An 18,246-nucleotide genomic window follows, 5' to 3' on the forward strand; every position below is an offset into this window, starting at 1 on the left:
AAGTAGCAACTACTTTGGAAGCAGCCGTCCGAGTTGCCAATTCTCTTTAATACTTGATCAAAGGAAAAACCACCATCCAAAGAATTAGGAAGCTGCAACACCAAATTTATCATCGAATCCAAAGTCACGAGCAACATCCAACTTCATGCAGGCCACAAATAGTTCTCCCATAGGTCTCAGTACATCTTTGTTGCCCCCGGGTGAATGGAGAACTTAGACTTGTGAGCCTTATCTATCAGTATCTGCTTGTTCCCTCCCATGAACGGAAACTACAAATGTATATATCAGGTCAATAAACCTCTACTATCTCGGGAAAAGATTAGAATCTCACCCGAAACACTCTCATGATTGGCATTCTCATCAAGAAGCACCACTTCCTAAGCATTTCCAATCATCTCGAGCAATAGGGTAACCACTAGCATTCGAAAACGAATCCCCCGAATTGGATCACTAGCTGGGTTTCGACTGAGAGCATCTACAGCTACATTTGCTTTATTCGGGTGGTAAAATATCTCGTAGTCGGAATCCTTAACCATGTCCATCCACCTCCTCTGATGCATATTTAAATTTTGTTGATCCATTAGGTACTTTAAACTCTTATGGTCGGTGTATATCATGCACTTCACTCCCTTGAGATAATGCCTCCAAACCTATAGAGTAAAGACCACTACTCCCAACTCCAAATCATGTGTCAGGTACCTTGCTGTAACACCCCAAAGTTTGGAAAGCCAAGAAAAGAAAGAAAACACCAACTTTAGGGGAGACTCGGCGAGTCCATGGAGGGACTCGGCGAGTCCGAGCGGGATCCGGGTTGTGGTGAAAGCGACCGACTCGGCGAGTTGGGTCTGAACGGGGAAAACCCTAAACCCGGGAACTTGGAGCCTATTTAAGTGTCTCATTCTCCTTCCTAGGGTTCATTTATTGCCTCTCTACCCCAGAACATCAAACCCTAGCCGCCATTTCCGTTTTTGGAGCTAGATCTTGCCTTGTAGAATGCATTACGCTTGGAGGAGGAAGAAAGACCTTGGAGGTGCAAGAAGGGATTGTAGATCTGGATTGTGGAGTCATTTCAGACCAAGTGGAGGTAATAAGTTGTTGCTTGGACTCTCTTTTTCATCTAGATCTACTCTTATGTTTGAGTTTTGGCCATTGTTGGTATGATATGTAACCAATTCGAGTTGGAGGTTCAGATCTGAGGTTGCTACCTCAGATCCATGTTGGTTTTGGTATAGAATCCCCTGAAGTATCAGCCTTTGATATGTTGAAGAAGCATGTTTGCCATAAACCCGAATTTAGTGTGTTTTGAGCTTAGATCTCTCAATCTACACGTAAAGTTTGCCACTTTACGTGGGGAATAGGCCCTAGAAGTATGGATCCAGGAGTTGGAAGTTCAGTTTGGCTCGAAAAGCCACTGCATGGATTGAGGAATGGATAGACTCGGCGAGTCCTTCGAGTGGACTCGGCGAGTAGCTTGGAGGAGAGGAGGAACTCGATGAGTAAGATGAACAACTCGTCGAGTCGGATGAAGATAGGCATGGCCTCGGCGAGTTGGATGAACAACTCGACGAGTTGGTTGAAGATTGTCTAGGACTCGGCGAGTCTGTTCTTGGACTCGGCGAGTCAGATCGCGAAACCCTAAACCCTTCGAGTCGAGACCCGAATCAGTGAGTCGGGTGGTGACTCAGCGAGTTGGACAGGACAGGACTTGGACCTAGTTGGACTCGGCGAGTCATGGATTGACTCGGCGAGTCGAGTCGCGAACAAGAAAGACTCAGGGCATATGAACCCGGCGAGTCAGTAGATAGACTCGGCGAGTAGGGTTGACCCGGAAGGTTGACTTTGACCAGGATTTTGACCTTGACCAGATTTGACCTAGTAACCTTTGGAGGTCAGTTGGACTAAGTGTCATATTGATATTGGTAGCTTGAGGAGCTAGTGGAGCAGCAGTCGAAGTCAGAAGTCAGGTAGCAGTCAAGGATTAGCAGCAGCAGTTCAGCAGCATCAGGTGAGTTTCCTTCCAGTAGGGACGGGTCTAAGGCCACAATGCCGGCCCGTTCAGTTAGCAGTAGTTTCCGGACCTCGGTCCGATGCAGTAGTTAGTATGTTTGATGCCTTCGTGGCTCAGACAAAATTTATGTGCTATGGGTTATGTGTTATGTGTTCCGGGCTACGGCCTGATGTAGTATGCAGTATATGTGTTTATGCTAGTTGATATGTTATGCTATGCTATGATTCAGTCAGTTCCAGACTTCGGTCCGATGCAGTTAGTTCCGGACTTCGGTCCGATGCAGTTAGTTCCGGACTTGGTCCGATGCAGGGGACAGGGTCCCAGTCAGTTCCGGACTTCGGTCCGATGCAGTTAGTTCCGGACTTGGTCCGATGCAGGGGACAGGATCCCAGTCAGTTCCGGACTTCGGTCCGATGCAGTTAGTTCCGGACTTTGGCCCGATGCAGGGGACAAGGTCCCAGTCAGTTCCGGACTCCGGTCCGATGCAGTTTCCGGGCTTCATCCCGATGCAGTGGGCAAGGCCCAATATGTGTTTATATGTTATTGTATGGTATGTGGTAGTTTGGGGGAGCTCACTAAGCTTCGTGCTTACAGTTTCAGTTTTGGTTTCAGGTATTCAGTTTTCAAAAGAGGAGCTCGGGAAGATTGCAGTGCACACACCATTTGTTCAGCCTGGGATGTTTTTACTCTGATATATTTGACAGTTATTATAATATTCTGAGATACATTGCTTATGATTTCTATATGAGGTTTATTGACTATGATTTTATCATTAAATTAAACGAAATTTTCAGACTGTTTTTTTGGGATGTTTCAAGTTGGTATCAGAGCCTTGGTTTGAGGGATTCGGGCGCACTCCTGAGTGTGTGTGAACTCAAACTAAGGAAGTGGTATATAGTTTTCAAAAGAAAAATCGTAGTTACAAAAGAATTTTGAGAAGAGAAAACAATTTTTAGAAAAAGCAAAAAGAGTTTTGAAAAGAGAAAAGGGTGTGGTGCATGCAATCAGCCGAGCTCAAGTAAGTACTCCCAATTTACCCATACAAGTTATGTTATTATTTTCAATATCAGTTTCAGTGTCAGTTTCAGTTCAGTTTCAGTTCCAGCTTCAGTAGAACAACATGCTAGAATAGGACTAAGGATCTAGGATGATGCCTCATGTGCCTGCTTTATGTGTTCCAGCTTGATGAGAGTTGCATGCTAGTAATGAGTAGACAGTAGTAGGATAGCCTGTGTAGGTTATGCCTGAAAGTATGAGCTTAGCATTATATGCTAGTGCAGTTTCTTGTTATGAGAATTGTTTTGCCTGAGTATGTTTCCCTTATCCGAATGCTGCTTGCTTTGTGCTTTGTGGGACTCTGAGTGATGAGAGTTAGCCATTAGGTGAATACGTTTCATCACATGTGATCAGGGTTGAATAATCTCAGAGTGTTGGATTTGGCCCTACTGCGCAGCTCTCGTTTGAGTCCAACCGTTGTAAGGACGAGTCTTTTACTTGAAGGATTATCTGAGCCTCGTCACATGTGATGGTATTCAGGTGGTGACTAATTGGCATTACTAGGAGGCCTTCAGCAGCTGAGGACTGTGTGGGTAGAGTCAGAGGTTCCCTAGGGCAAGCCTAGGATGAGAGTAGCAGAGATCAGTAGAAGAGTAAAGGGGACTGGGTGGAGTTGAGGTAACTCTCGAGGAAAGTATGGATAGATGTGGAAGGTAGTAGGGGCCCATACTACTGAAAGCAGAGGATCCGTACTCGATTCAAGAGGGGCCAAGACGAAACCAGGAATGGTGTAGTGAGTGAGAGATCCCTCAGCAGTAGTATGCATTTGGTCAGGGATTGTTATATTTTCAGCATGGCGACGTTGCGCGAGATAACAGTTGGCAGTTCAGGTGCAGGGGAGGGGTCTGGCTTGGGCTTTAGAGCCGGACAGCTTGACGATCAGATGAGGGATTTCATTTCCGCAGAGATTATGCTCAACATCATCGATCAAACTCCAGTGATTTCCGGGTCAGTTAGAGAGGCTATTGTGGAGTTTATGGACAATCATCTTGAGGCCTGTAGGGGCCGGGTTAGTTTCAGGACAGACTGGGGCTCGTCTAGGCCCCGAGTCTTATGGAGTTCTGGGATCCATCAGGGAGGGAGATCCCATTTCTAGTTCTGCTATTAGGAGGCAGGGGTGAGTGGGGCATTCTATCTCCAAGAGAAACCATTGTATGATTGGATAGTTGAGGAAGTTTCGCGAGCCATTCGCAAGGGTCTGCCAGACATGGTCGTGAGGATCACTGATAGATTGATAGCGAGGCTTCAGGATCAGACATCTGTTGTTCAGACCGCAGACATTGCAGTTGGGGTAACGCAGGAGCGAGAGTCGGGCAAGGAGTCGGAAGGGAAGAGGAAAATGGATGAGACACAGGTTGCCATAGGTTCGAGTAAGAGGCCAAGAGTTCAGATTTGAGGACGAGGAACTATCAGAGCCGCAGTCGATGCGGGAAGTACGGAAGGACGCACATGGGTGCGTGTAGGCGTAGAAGTGGTGGCGATGTTGGGTGTTTCAAGCGCGGCCAGATTGCTCATTTTAGCAGAGACTGTGTTGTTACCATCGCCCAGAGACTTGATCCGTTGTGTTTCCATTGCAGTCAAAGGGGCCACAAGAAGGCCCACTGTCCGAGTTGTATTCAGCAGGGCGGGCGCCAGCTCCTGCCCTTGGAACTTCGAGTACCGTCAGTGGTTGTCAAGGCCGGGCAAGGGTGCCTACGGCTTGGAGCCGAGTTTCTCCGGTAGATTTCAGCAGGGATTCGAGCAGCACTGAGTAATGGGGGTATGAAACTTTGTTTTGTCAGCTTACGTTATGATATATTGCTATGGTTTCTGCATCAATCGTGGTACAAGTGTTGTGTTATGGAGTGGCTTGCCTGTGCTTATGTCATATGCCATTTGCATACCTCGGATGATTGGTTGGTAGTTAGGGGAGTACGGTAATTGTAGCATGGTAGGGAGAGATCTGGTTCGTTTCGCTAGCGGATAGTGGTTTGGATGGAATGGTCAAGTTCCTACCTGGCGGGCTTGGGCTCCCCAGTAGAAATTTTCGGATGGTAGTAAAGGTCGGGGTCTCTTTTGTATACGAAGCAGCAAGGGGCAAGCAGGATTGAAGTGGGGGAGGACCCTCCGGGTATACATGGATAAGAGTCACTCAGAATGATTGCGCGGCCTCTGAGAAGAAGTGGTAGTAGCACAGTGATGGATGGATTGAGAAGTTCAGAATTGGGAGTTCGAGAACTTTTCCCAGCAGTGGGTTCATGTAATGGAGATGGTTAGAAACTGGTTAGGAATCCAGGATTTGAGGACCACCTGTAAAGACTCAAGTGAGTGGAATGAGGAACCCGAGAGCGGGCAACAAGAGATGTTTTGTATTAGTAGCCAGTGTATGAGGCAGCATGCAGGTTGCGTAGATTCAGGAGTTGGGAGGTTGGAAACTTCCCAACAATAGCTTCTTGTATCCGGATTAGTAGACAGTTGGGTTGGGAACCAAGCCGGAGAATTCCTTGACGAAGCACTAAGTATATCAAGGATATAAGATGTCGAGGATGATGCAGAATTCAAAGACTGAGGGTTGGTTTGAGAAATCGGGATGAGGAATCACTAGCGGGACTAGGGATAGTCAGGATGTCCTCGGGATAGTAGTAGTGTTGTAAGCCTGCGGGGGTAGCCGTAGCATTCACTAGCAGACAGATAGTAGTAGTAGTGTTGTAAGCCTGCGGGGGTAGCCGTAGCATTCACTAGCAGTCATATAGTAGTAGTAGTGTTGTAAGCCTGCGGGGGTAGCCGTAGCATTCACTAGCAGTCAGATAGTAGTAGAGTGTTGTAAGCCTGCGGGGGTAGCCGTAGCGTTCATTAGCAGCCAGATAGTATTTGAGACTTGTGAATCCGAGGGTGTAGCCGTGGCTTTTAACAGATTGGTAGCAGCATGAGCGCGTGGTTGAACGCGGGAATGTAGTAATTCCCACCCGTTCGGGTGCAGCGGTGGGAATATGGGAATCCACAGATTAGATTTGGATTTCCCAAATGGTTCAGTTATGGCTAAGTCAGCGAATCTTGGCTATAGATCGTCACATCAATTATGAGATCAGAGTAGCAGTGGACCGTTGAGGTTCGGGTATGTTAAGGGCTACCGTCAGTCTGGGAGCCATCATGTTATTAGTCATAGAATGGATGATGTCAGGATGTGATGTAAGGACCCGATCGGTTGGATCGGAAGGTTGTTAGAGCCACAGTGACAGGATAACTAGTGGAAACTAGTCCTTGAGGAAGATTTCATTCAGAAGTCGTGGAAGCGACTAAGTGAGGAGTCCCTTGACTCCACAGTTGGGTTGGAGTTCAGTGTTTCAGCCAGTTCAGTGTTTCAGGCAGCTCAGTGTTTCAGCCAGTTCAGTTTTCAGGCAGCTCAGTGTTTCAGGCAGCTCAATGTTTCAGTCAGTTCAGTGTTTCAGGCAGCTCAATGTTTCAGTCAGTTCAGTGTTTCAGGCAGCTCAGTGTTTCAGTCAGTTCAGTGTTTCAGGCCGTTCAGCGTTTCAGTCGGTTCAGCGTTTCAGGCAGTTTAGTGTTTCAGGCATGTTCAGTATTGCAGGCAGTTCAGTGTTTGGAAGGTTTCAGGGTTTTCGATCAGCATTGTATTTGCGTTGGAATGCAAGTGCTAGCGATATAGTTGGTTGATTTGGAAATGGCAAGTCCCTCTCAGCAAGATCAGTTGAGCCTTTTGCCGAGTATAAGTGATCTGTAGGGATGGCTAGGCAGGTAGCTTTTCATTCAGGAGGGAAGGCTCGTGTAAGTAGGAGATGAGTAATCAGGTGGGATAAAAGCAAGCTGGTTCTAGCAGCATCGTTTCGGTATGAGCGGCAGGATGGATAGAACAGTTATAGATAATCGAAGTATCTTCAGGATTCGCTGGAAGAGACTAGGAGTTTGCGATGGAGTGTAGTGACCGGTGGGAGTCCGGTAACTCAGATATAGGGAAATTGGTTAGACCAGAGTAGTCTCAGTACATCCGGTAGGCGGATGGGAGGCAGCAGGATTTTCAGTCGGAGGAAGTAACATTGAGGAAATTATGGGGAAGGAGAAAGATTCAGTATGTACCAACAGTAGTGATCAGCATGGTGAGTGGCTGGAGTGATGGGCATAAGGGTGTTAGATTTTCCAGACCGGGAGTTGGAGGCAGCTCAAAGGCAGTTGATCGTAACAAACTTCGAGGACGAAGTTTAGTTTAAGTGCGGGAGAGTTGTAACACCCCAAAGTTTGGAAAGCCAAGAAAAGAAAGAAAACACCAAGTTTAGGGGAGACTCGGCGAGTCCATGGAGGGACTCGGCGAGTCCGAGCGGGATCCGGGTTGTGGTGAAAGCGACCGACTCGGCGAGTCGGCCAGGGAGACTCGGCGAGTTGGGTCTGAACGGGGAAAACCCTAAACCCGGGAACTTGGAGCCTATTTAATTGTCTCATTCTCCTTCCTAGGGTTCATTTATTGCCTCTCTACCCCAGAACATCAAACCCTAGCCGCCATTTCCGTTTTTGGAGCTAGATCTTGCCTTGTAGAATGCATTACGCTTGGAGGAGGAAGAAAGACCTTGGAGGTGCAAGAAGGGATTGTAGATCTGGATTGTGGAGTCATTTCAGACCAAGTGGAGGTAATAAGTTGTTGCTTGGACTCTCTTTTTCATCTAGATCTACTCTTATGTGTGGGTTTTGGCCATTGTTGGTATGATATGTAACCAATTCGAGTTGGAGGTTCAGATCTGAGGTTGCTACCTCAGATCCATGTTGGTTTTGGTCTAGAATCCCCTGAAGTATCAGCCTTTGATATGTTGAAGAAGCATGTTTGCCATAAACCCGAATTTAGTGTGTTTTGAGCTTAGATCTCTCAATCTACACGTAAAGTTTGCCACTTTACGTGGGGAATAGGCCCTAGAAGTATGGATCCAGGAGTTGGAAGTTCAGTTTGGCTCGAAAAGCCACTGCATGGATTGAGGAATAGATAGACTCGGCGAGTAGCTTGAAGGAGAGGAGGAACTCGACGAGTAAGATGAACAACTCGTCGAGTCGGATGAAGATAGGCATGGCCTCGGTGAGTTGGATGAATAACTCGACGAGTTGGTTGAAGATTGTCTAGGACTCGGCGAGTCTGATCGCGAAACCCTAAACCCTTCGAGTCGAGACCCGAATCAGTGAGTCGGGTGGTGACTCAGCGAGTTGGACAGGACAGGACTTGGACCTAGTTGGACTCGACGAGTCATGGATTGACTCGGCGAGTCGAGTCGCGAACAAGAAAGACTCAGGGCATATGAACCCGGCGAGTCAGTAGATAGACTCGGCGAGTAGGGTTGACCCGGAAGGTTGACTTTGACCAGGATTTTGACCTTGACCAGATTTGACCTAGTAACCTTTGGAGGTCAGTTGGACTAAGTGTCATATTGATATTGGTAGCTTGAGGAGCTAGTGGAGCAGCAGTCGAAGTCAGAAGTCAGGTAGCAGTCAAGGATTAGCAGCAGCAGTTCAGCAGCATCAGGTGAGTTTCCTTCCAGTAGGGACGGGTCTAAGGCCACAATGCCGGCCCGTTCAGTTAGCAGTAGTTTCCGGACCTCGGTCCGATGCAGTAGTTAGTATGTTTGATGCCTTCGTGGCTCAGACAAAATTTATGTGCTATGGGTTATGTGTTATGTGTTCCGGGCTACGGCCTGATGTAGTATGCAGTATATGTGTTTATGCTAGTTGATATGTTATGCTATGCTATGATTCAGTCAGTTCCGGACTTCGGTCCGATGCAGTTAGTTCCGGACTTGGTCCGATGCAGGGGACAGGGTCCCAGTCAGTTCCGGACTTCGGTCCGATGCAGTTAGTTCCGGACTTGGTCCGATGCAGGGGACAGGATCCCAGTCAGTTCCGGACTTCGGTCCGATGCAGTTAGTTCCGGACTTGGTCCGATGCAGGGGACAGGATCCCAGTCAGTTCCGGACTTCGGTCCGATGCAGTTAGTTCCGGACTTTGGCCCGATGCAGGGGACAAGGTCCCAGTCAGTTCCGGACTCCGGTCCGATGCAGTTTCCGGGCTTCGTCCCGATGCAGTGGGCAAGGCCCAATATGTGTTTATATGTTATTGTATGGTATGTGGTAGTTTGGGGGAGCTCACTAAGCTTCGTGCTTACAGTTTCAGTTTTGGTTTCAGGTATTCAGTTTTCAAAAGAGGAGCTCGGGAAGATTGCAGTGCACACACCATTTGTTCAGCCTGGGATGTTTTTACTCTGATATATTTGATAGTTGTTATAATATTCTGAGATACATTGCTTATGATTTCTATATGAGGTTTATTGACTATGGTTTTATCATTAAATTAAACGAAATTTTCAGACTGTTTTTTTGGGATGTTTCACTTGCTTTGTGGGGCCTTAGTTGCCTAGAAGCGTATGAAATAACCTTATCGAGTTGCATGAGCAAGGCTCCCAATCCTTGATGTGACATATCACAATAAATTACCATATCCACCATCCCATCAGATAGTGTCAGAATCAATGCCTCATACCACCGTCTACGCAAATCCTCGAAAGTTGTTTGTTGCTCGCTGACGTCTTCCTTGTCAGTTAGGTCAAAGGCAATTCTATTTGGAGAATTCACGAATAAATCTATGGTAATATCCATCCAACCCAATAAAACTATGAACTTCAGTAGGTGTATTTGAAACCACCCATCACCGTCAAGACCTTGGTCAGATCGATCATAATACCTTTCTTATTCACAACATGTTGTGACAACTAGCAAATTTGGAGTCAAGCAAAGTCTAAAAGTGTATTATGTATAAGTAAAACCACATATTAACCTTGTTGCAGTAAATCATTTATAGCTAAAAGGCATCATTTGTGTAAGTAAATATATACTTTGAAAACCATGTGGTAATGAACCTTTGAAAGTCAACACAAGTAAAACAGACAAATCTAAAAGCATGAAATTATACATTACTTAAAGGATTTCAGTTTAGGAAATCTAAAACCAAGGGTTTTCAGTTATATAAGACCAAAATCTCATAGCCAAATCTTCATAGGACCGAAATCATGCACGATCCAACCTAGTCATTGACCGGTCATTGACCGGAAACCCCTTAATGGGTGGAACCAAGACCGAAATCACCCTTTCTTGGGTGATACTAAACTGAAATCAAGGTGAATTCGGTCATACCTTGGCCGAAATCACCAAAATATGGTTAAATGGTGCCACTTGATTGGTAGAATTGTCTTCCCAATGTAATAATTACATATACCAATGTAAATGTCACTTCATTACCTCTTATGCTCCTATATAACCACGAATTAGGGACCCTTTCAAAACATCATTCACAATTAAACAAAATTTCATCACGTGTTCTCTCAAAAGATCAAGTCATTCTCTCCAAAGTTCACCTTCAAACAATCCTAGGAAAACGCTCCATAAGATAGTTCTCATGAATCTTTGTAAGCTTCCTTAATTTATTTAGTATCTATACAACATTTTCATGTTAGTACATCTAATTTATACATACTATTATGTGTTAAAAATGATTAGGATATGACTACCTTCAAGTATTCTAACTTGAAGATCATCACCCTCACTTCCTTATCAAACCGCCAATACACATAAGCTGAGTTCATACCCCTACATTTTTCAACACCTTTTCTATGTTTTAGGGGGGGGGGGGGGGGATACAAGTAACACACAAGAAAATTTACATTAAACGCAAACATTCAAATACATTTAGTTACTACTTTTACGAAAAGTGATAAATACGTGAAATGGCTTTACTACCAACCTCATATACTTTTACATACAAAGTTTTGATAAAAATGTAAGGATATGTAAAACATGTACAAAATACACCACATTATTCTTATAAATACATATACATAACTAGATATATTCTGAGTACAAATTATTTACTACATTAAACTATATAAATATAGTTTGTGAAACCTTACCACCTTTGTAACTCGTTGAGCAAAGGGTGTAATTATATAAAGTATATATAATTGTTTTACATCATTTTCTATATTATCCTGGAAAAATGGGATAATTACATATACAAACGTTTTTCGTTATGAAAAATACGTACTCTCTTTGAATAAATTTGTGAGACATTGTCTTTATCATACCTACCGAGGTATACACGAAAGTTCTGTTTTATAACCAGAACCCCCCCCCCCCCCCCCCCCCCCCCGTAAGAGAGCGTGATACTTTTGTATAGATCTATACGAGACTGAAGATCCCACACCCTAACTGTTAGCTACAATTAGACTGGCAGGTTATGGGTGACAAATGTCATAAACACTTCGATGTCTGAAGAACTTCGCGGCAGGGAACTTCATTTTTAGAATGATTATGAAAACTCACATGGGGAAAAGACGATACATTTATTTTACATGAAAACACACTTCTTCAAACAGTTTTATATACAAATAGAACTACATATTACTATTTTAAGTATGGAAAATACTTGTACATTCAATATTGGAACATTTAAGACAACAACTCATTATATGGAAAGTAACGGATTTTCTGGAAACAAACACGATTACTTTATAAAGGAAGGTTTATAATTATTCATACAAACTCTTATGAACTCACCAACTTAATTGTTGACACTTTTTCAAACAACTTGTATTATCAGGAAACCATTAAAACAGGTAACCACCAGCTTTTGATGATAGGACGCTAAGGCGTCAAACAGATCTTTTGTCATCATATTGTAATTGACTTTTGAAACATATAACACTTACAATGATGTAACTTTTTCAATTATATATTAAATAAAAAGTTGATGAGTTTAATGCCTAGATGTATGTTGCATATAAATCAACAAGCCAAGATATATTGAGTACAACAGCATACACGTGTCTCAAGATTTGGATAAAAAAAATTGTATAGTTGGAAGTGAGGCAACCGGTTGTTGACATTTGCACATTTTAAAAAGTAAGAGATTAGAAAAAGTTTGATTGCGACGAGTCTACAACATTTTGGAAATCATATTCGTCGGAAAAAGATAACTTGTAAAGTTATATGCTCTTGGAAGCCGTGTTTTGTAGAAAAAGAGAGTTTCAATGCGTGTCTCATTAAAAGGTGAAAAATTTTTCTTGGAAATTGAAGAAAAATTGTTGACTGGCGTGTTTTAGGGCTCGTGTCCAACTAAAAAAGTGTTTTGAGAAGAGTGTTTTGTTGGAAAGCAAGATTTTAGGCTCCGTGTCTTTGACATTAGTGAGTTTTAGGGAAGCGAAAGAGTTGGATATCGAGATCGAAAATATTTGGTCTTCGTTATGGATGGTTTGTAGTTTAAAGGCTACCCATTGACAAAGTGTTTTTGGTGATTAGTCAAGCTTTGTTTTGGATAAGGTTTGCATAAAGAAATTTTTTCAACTTTTTCGACATCAGAGTACAAGTCAAACCTTTTGGGAAGGTTGGAGAAGATGTGTATGGGAAGGCATAAAAAACTTCGATTTTGATGACGAAGTTTAACCTTTGCCTTTGACCTTCGCTTTTGATAACAAAACTTTCTTAAAGAACATTCTCTTCATTTCATTTTTGTTTCTTCTCTTCCTTTTGGTCTGATTCTCTAGAAAATCGAAAAATACAAAAATATTTTCGTTTTTATTCTTTGTTCTTTGTTCTTTGAAGCCTCACAAAAGTTTGAAAAACTCAAAAAGATTTTTGTTTTGTTTGTCTTTTTGTTTGAAGCCTCAGAAAAACTCGAAAATCCAAAAATATTGTATTTTAATTTGTTCTTGGATGTTTTGGGTGTCAAACTTTGCTCATAGTTTTTGATTAATGAAGTTTGTTCAGACACGTCACAAAGTTTGCTTCAAGATCTCACTTATGGATTTCCTTCAAGATCTCACTTACGAAGTTTGTTCTGCCACTTCTCACTTGCGAAGTTTGCTTCAAAGGTCTTACTTGTGAATCATACTCAAATATGTTGCTTGGAAAGCTTGTTCAAACGTCTTACTTGCAAAGTTTGAGTATCAAAGCTTTAAAGACATGACTGTCGAAGATATGAAGTCTTGGGTGTCGAAGTGTTAAAGCTTTGAAGACTTGAATGTCGAAATGTCGAATTTCAGATCTGAAATTTTTTTTAGACATTGATAATGAAGGTTCATTTCTTTCGACATTGATAACAAATGTTCATTTTTTCGACATTGATAGTGAACAACTTATGCAAATATCAGATACCACAGTTAATATCATGTTGGATTGTGTACCAGTTTAGACAGTTGAAATCTACCCGAATTATGTAATGAGAACTCGAAAAAAAATTATTGGTCCACTGAATGCAATTAAAAGATAATTGATAGAAAATTATATATTATTATTTGTTATTTTATGGCATTAATCCTTTAAACAATTGTCAAAAAAACGAGTTTTATTCTACCATCATCAAATTTATGTAAAACCGATATAGATTAACATAACGATCTTTCAAAACCAAAATCATAATGAATTTATAAATACCACAATCCTCATACATTTGCTAGCTTTGAAACACTTTTCAACCCTATCAAATCACTATCGTACCCCTCATCCCACACCCATCATTCTTACGCTACAAATAGAACCATGTTGTGTGCTAGACCAAAATATAGTTTAGGTCATGTGCAATTTTGCTAAAGTTATTGGCAAAAAATCTCATATTCACCAAACTAATGAAAATTTGGTGTCGATGGGAAAAAGCACTTTTTTCATAAATGTTTAAAAATCAAACTTTTTTACAAGGCACATGTGGTATTTCTATAACTATCAACAAAACATATTCTATCTACCAATAGAATGCTAACTTTGGTTTAATGAGGCATTCTAAAACTTAAAACTTTAAGTTACTTCAGTATTAATTTAGATGATTTGTTACCTTCTAAGATTTTAGGATTTTATTAAATGGAAATTTAATATAATATTTGAAAGGATGTATCTATTTATTTATTGATTTATTTATGTTGGAACAATTGAATTGAAACGGTATTTTCGTATGAAAATATATATATAACAAGAAAAATAATACTAGCTTTACATGTATTATTTAATGATTATAAAATGGTTTTGACCAAAGGTATCAAATGTATTAAGGGATGTTTGTTAGGCAAGACGTAATCGTTTCTCTCCTCCCGTTCAAGCGGCTGGACCCAAGGTGAAGGGATTTGAACTCGTCCAAGCCGGATTCCTCCCAACCTGTCTTCCCCAAATTTCTTTTTTTGTTTCAACCTCCAGTGTGTTTCTCAAACCGAAACACCCTTCTCTTTCTATCTTGCTCTCCTCCTGTTTATCCCTCTCCTCCTCCAACCCGTTACGATTCATTCCCCTCTTAGCCGTATAAGAAAATATATTCCAAACAAGTCACTTATGTCGTATGACAATAAGTGGCAAATAGTAAACAAATAAATGGCTTTTGTAGGGAATATAAGTATACAACCAATTTTTTTCATTAAAGTTGTTGAGTAGAATCTTATAAAGAAGGTTTTGAGGTGAAGTACAAACTTTTGATTGTTACTATTTCACGGTTTGGTTACCTCTAATCACGGGACAACATGTGATTTAGTTTTTTTTTTTTTTTCCTTAAGTTTTGTAACATTGATTATTGATACAATATCAACCCTCAAGTTGGCTCACTAGTTGAAAATCTAATTTTTAGTTTATAAGTTTATCAAAAACTAACTTGCTTACATGTTACTTTATAAACTACGATAAACTATTTTTATGTTTTTATCAAATAATAAAAAAGTTTGGTGTTTAATTTCAAAACCACTATTTATAGGCTTAGTGTTTGGCGAATTTAAAAACCATTTTCAAAATAACTTTTCTATTAGTTTCAAAACAAGATTTAAAAAAAAAATACAGAACTTAACTTTTTGAACCTTGTTTTATTTTTTAAACCATAATATTTTAAAATAGAAAATTTTAAGCTAAACACTTTTAATTTATTAATTTTTTGGCTTCTGTGGCACCATCATAAATCAATAAGACTTTTGTCCATAAACATTTTTGAAGTTAAAAAATCAATTCTAACAACCCATAAATTATAATAAAATTAAAAAAGTTTATATGTGGCAAACAGAACATTAAGCATCGACTAAACAAAAAAAAGCCTAAACTATAGAGCATCAACTAAGCAAAGATATCAACGACCCGACACCAATCAACACAAACTTGATCAAAAGCATCATAGTCAATGGACTATTCATAATTATCTTACCATAAAACAATTGTAAAATTGTAGACAAAACTAAAGAGCATCAACAGCCACATGAGTCTCAGAATCTATGAAATTTTCCCTACTACAATATATAACCACACCAAGCGACAGATACATGATCAATAACACGATCCATTGTCGAGCAATCGAAGAAGACGCTAACTGCTGCGATTTAGGGTTGGAAGGCTGACCAAATTCGTTGTGAGTAGTTTCCGAACATTGTCGATTAGTCTTCTTAAACGAGTAAATAGGATCCACTGACCAAGAATGTGGGATATGAATTTGTAAATCTTGATTTAAAACAGGAATTGGATCTGAACCCACATTCGAATCTGAACAAGAAGCAAAGGGTTTCGGGGAATCACTAGAATTATCAATGTTCTCTCTAAGATTTAGGGCATCAACTTCTTGTGAAGACGATTTAGAAGAATCAAATATAAGCATATCTTCAAATGCCGGAATGGAGATTTCATTATCTTCCGGTAGATTGCAGAATTGCGACGGTGTTGTTGGGATCTTCGAGCACGATGGAATAAGCGGTTCCTTTTCCATCAGGAATTCCTCGAAAATACTTCAATTCAACAAATCAATCAAGGGTGTTTCCCCATGTGGGTATTCTACTAAACAAGAACAAAGAACATGAGATTAACAACGAACCTTATGATACATGCAAATCGATTCAGGACAAATTCTGATTATCTGATAGGAGTGTTAGTTATATGGATCTTATTCATTTTTTTTTTCTTTCAAAAACTAGTATTGTGTAGATTGAAGACCGAGAATGAGGGGTGATTAAACTGGTGTTGATCGAGTCATTCTCTAATGTTTAGGGTCCTACGAATGCTCCGTGAACCTTTTTATTTTTATTTTTATTATATATTTTTTTGGGAGTAAACTACAAATTTAGACCTTTGACTATTTTTCAATTTACATATATATTTAGTTTGTTGATATAAATGATATTATTATTGTTATTATTATAGAAGCCAAACAATAGATTTAATTGACTATGTTCATTCATGAAAATTATTAGACTACCATGTCATGAGATAGACCGTTTATATTTGAAGCTTGTGATATTCGAAAATATATGATAATTTCATTTAAGGTATTTAATTTTCAAATGATCAATTCTATATAGTGACATATCTGTAACGTCCCAAAAATTCATAGTAAAATTTTCATTTTTAAAGCAAATAACCATACAAATGAGTTGTTTCAAAACCGGTCAAAGTGAATATATTGTTTAAACATCCGAGTATAAATCACAAATAGCCGATGGAAATACTTAGGGGATGCGGTGCAGTCACGTCGACCTTTCCTTTTCGTATCAGAAGTACTTGAATACCATAAACATAAAACTGTAAGCACAAAGCTTAGTGAGTTTCCCAAAATACCACATATCATACATATCATTGCACTAAGCCCCGAGGTATATTCCAACCCAACATAAAATCACGGACATAGGCTTGTGGCCTAGCCCTGGGGTTTCTTTCAACCCAACATACAATCATGGGCCCAACCCTGGGGTTTATTTCAACCCAACATACAATCAAGGGCACATCCCTAGGGTTTATTTCAACATGAACATACAACAATGGGCCTAAACTTGGGGTTTATTTCAACCCAATCATACAAACATGCAAGAGTCACAAAGATATATATCATCATACATACACAACCCAGTGGTTCGGCATTAGTGCCTTCGACCCATAAGTACAGTGAGAAAACTCACCTGATTCACAACATCGACTAAAAACTCAGCTCAATGTCGCACCGACTGCAACTAGTAGCTCTCACCGCCAAAAGATGGGCGTTAAATACTTCCTATCAATCCATACAAGACAAAACCTAAGTCTACCTTCTAAAAATAAAAACTTGGCCAAAAGTCAACCCATGCCAAAAGTCAACGGTCAAAGTCAATTACCAATATTGACTTTAGTCAATCACCACGTCGTTGCCTTTCTTGGCCACATCGTGGTCCTCATGAGATCAAATAGACGAGAAATTCTCAGTCGCCATGCCGTGGCGACTTAAGGCCATGCCATGGGAGCTGAGTGTAACATCCAGAAAAATCACAATAAATTTAAACTTTAAAAATCAACCCAAAATCATAAATTGTTTACAAATCATGGTTTTCAAAATATTTTCCAAATATTAGAGTCTCCCAAAATCATAAGCCATAAACAAGAGGACGTGTACGGTGATACTTTCGCGTTCCCACGATCATCCGAAGTACATAAAACCATAACCCAAAACACTAAGCCAACGCATAGTAAGTTCCCCCAAGGTACCACTATATAAACATAATAACAAACAACATGCATACAGAGCCTTCAGCCTGACTGGAACGTTGCGTCGGCCTACAAACTATCTAGACCGCTCACAAAACCTTCAGCATGACTGGACCACCTCACCGAGACTTCAGCCTATCTGGACCGTTCTCCGGGCCTTCAGCCTGACTGGTACGCCTCTCAGGCCTTTAGTCTATCCCGACTAACCTGAGCCTTTTGGTCTTCAGTCTACATTGGTCCGCCTCAACCCAACCTCACATAACATGTTAACATATATAAAACAGATAAACATATAACCAGTCAGTAGACATCAAGCAGATCTAAGAGATCATTACAACAAAACAACATCCTATATACCAGGATACAGATCTCACAAATCACTACAACATAGCATCATATCTAAACCAGGATATCAATCCAATGGGGCGGCCTTAGTGCCTTCGACCCATAAGTACAGTGAGGAAAACTCACTTCGTGGTTCGAACAATAGCCGATGATGTCCCGACTTCGAATATCAGCCCTAACTGCTACCTATACATCCAAAGGACCAATTCTCAAACACCATTCAAATTACCCCCAAAACACTCCTTGGGTCTACTAGGTCAAAAGTTCAAAAATTCAAATGATCAAGAAAGTCAACCAGACTAAGTTACACCCCGCGTTCTTGGCATGTATGCCCGACGTACATGTTATACAAATCGTGGTCCT

The 18,246-nt window shown here is 41.0% G+C and overlaps 1 long non-coding RNA gene across 1 annotated transcript; it reads right to left on the bottom strand.

Annotated features, from left to right (window-relative positions):
• Nucleotides 1-15,226: 15,226 nt before the first annotated feature.
• On the bottom strand, nucleotides 15,227-16,068 carry LOC145038412 (uncharacterized). The gene is made up of 2 exons (XR_013679358.1): nucleotides 15,902-16,068; nucleotides 15,227-15,815 (listed from the first exon to the last, which is right to left on the bottom strand). It is a non-coding gene; the product is annotated as an uncharacterized LOC145038412 (long non-coding RNA).
• Between the last annotated feature and the right edge of the window lie 2,178 nt (nucleotides 16,069-18,246).

Source organism: Lactuca saligna, chromosome 4 (genome assembly GCF_052625555.1).
Source record: "Lactuca saligna cultivar CGN05327 chromosome 4, ASM5262555v1, whole genome shotgun sequence".
Lineage (NCBI taxonomy): Eukaryota > Viridiplantae > Streptophyta > Magnoliopsida > Asterales > Asteraceae > Lactuca > Lactuca saligna.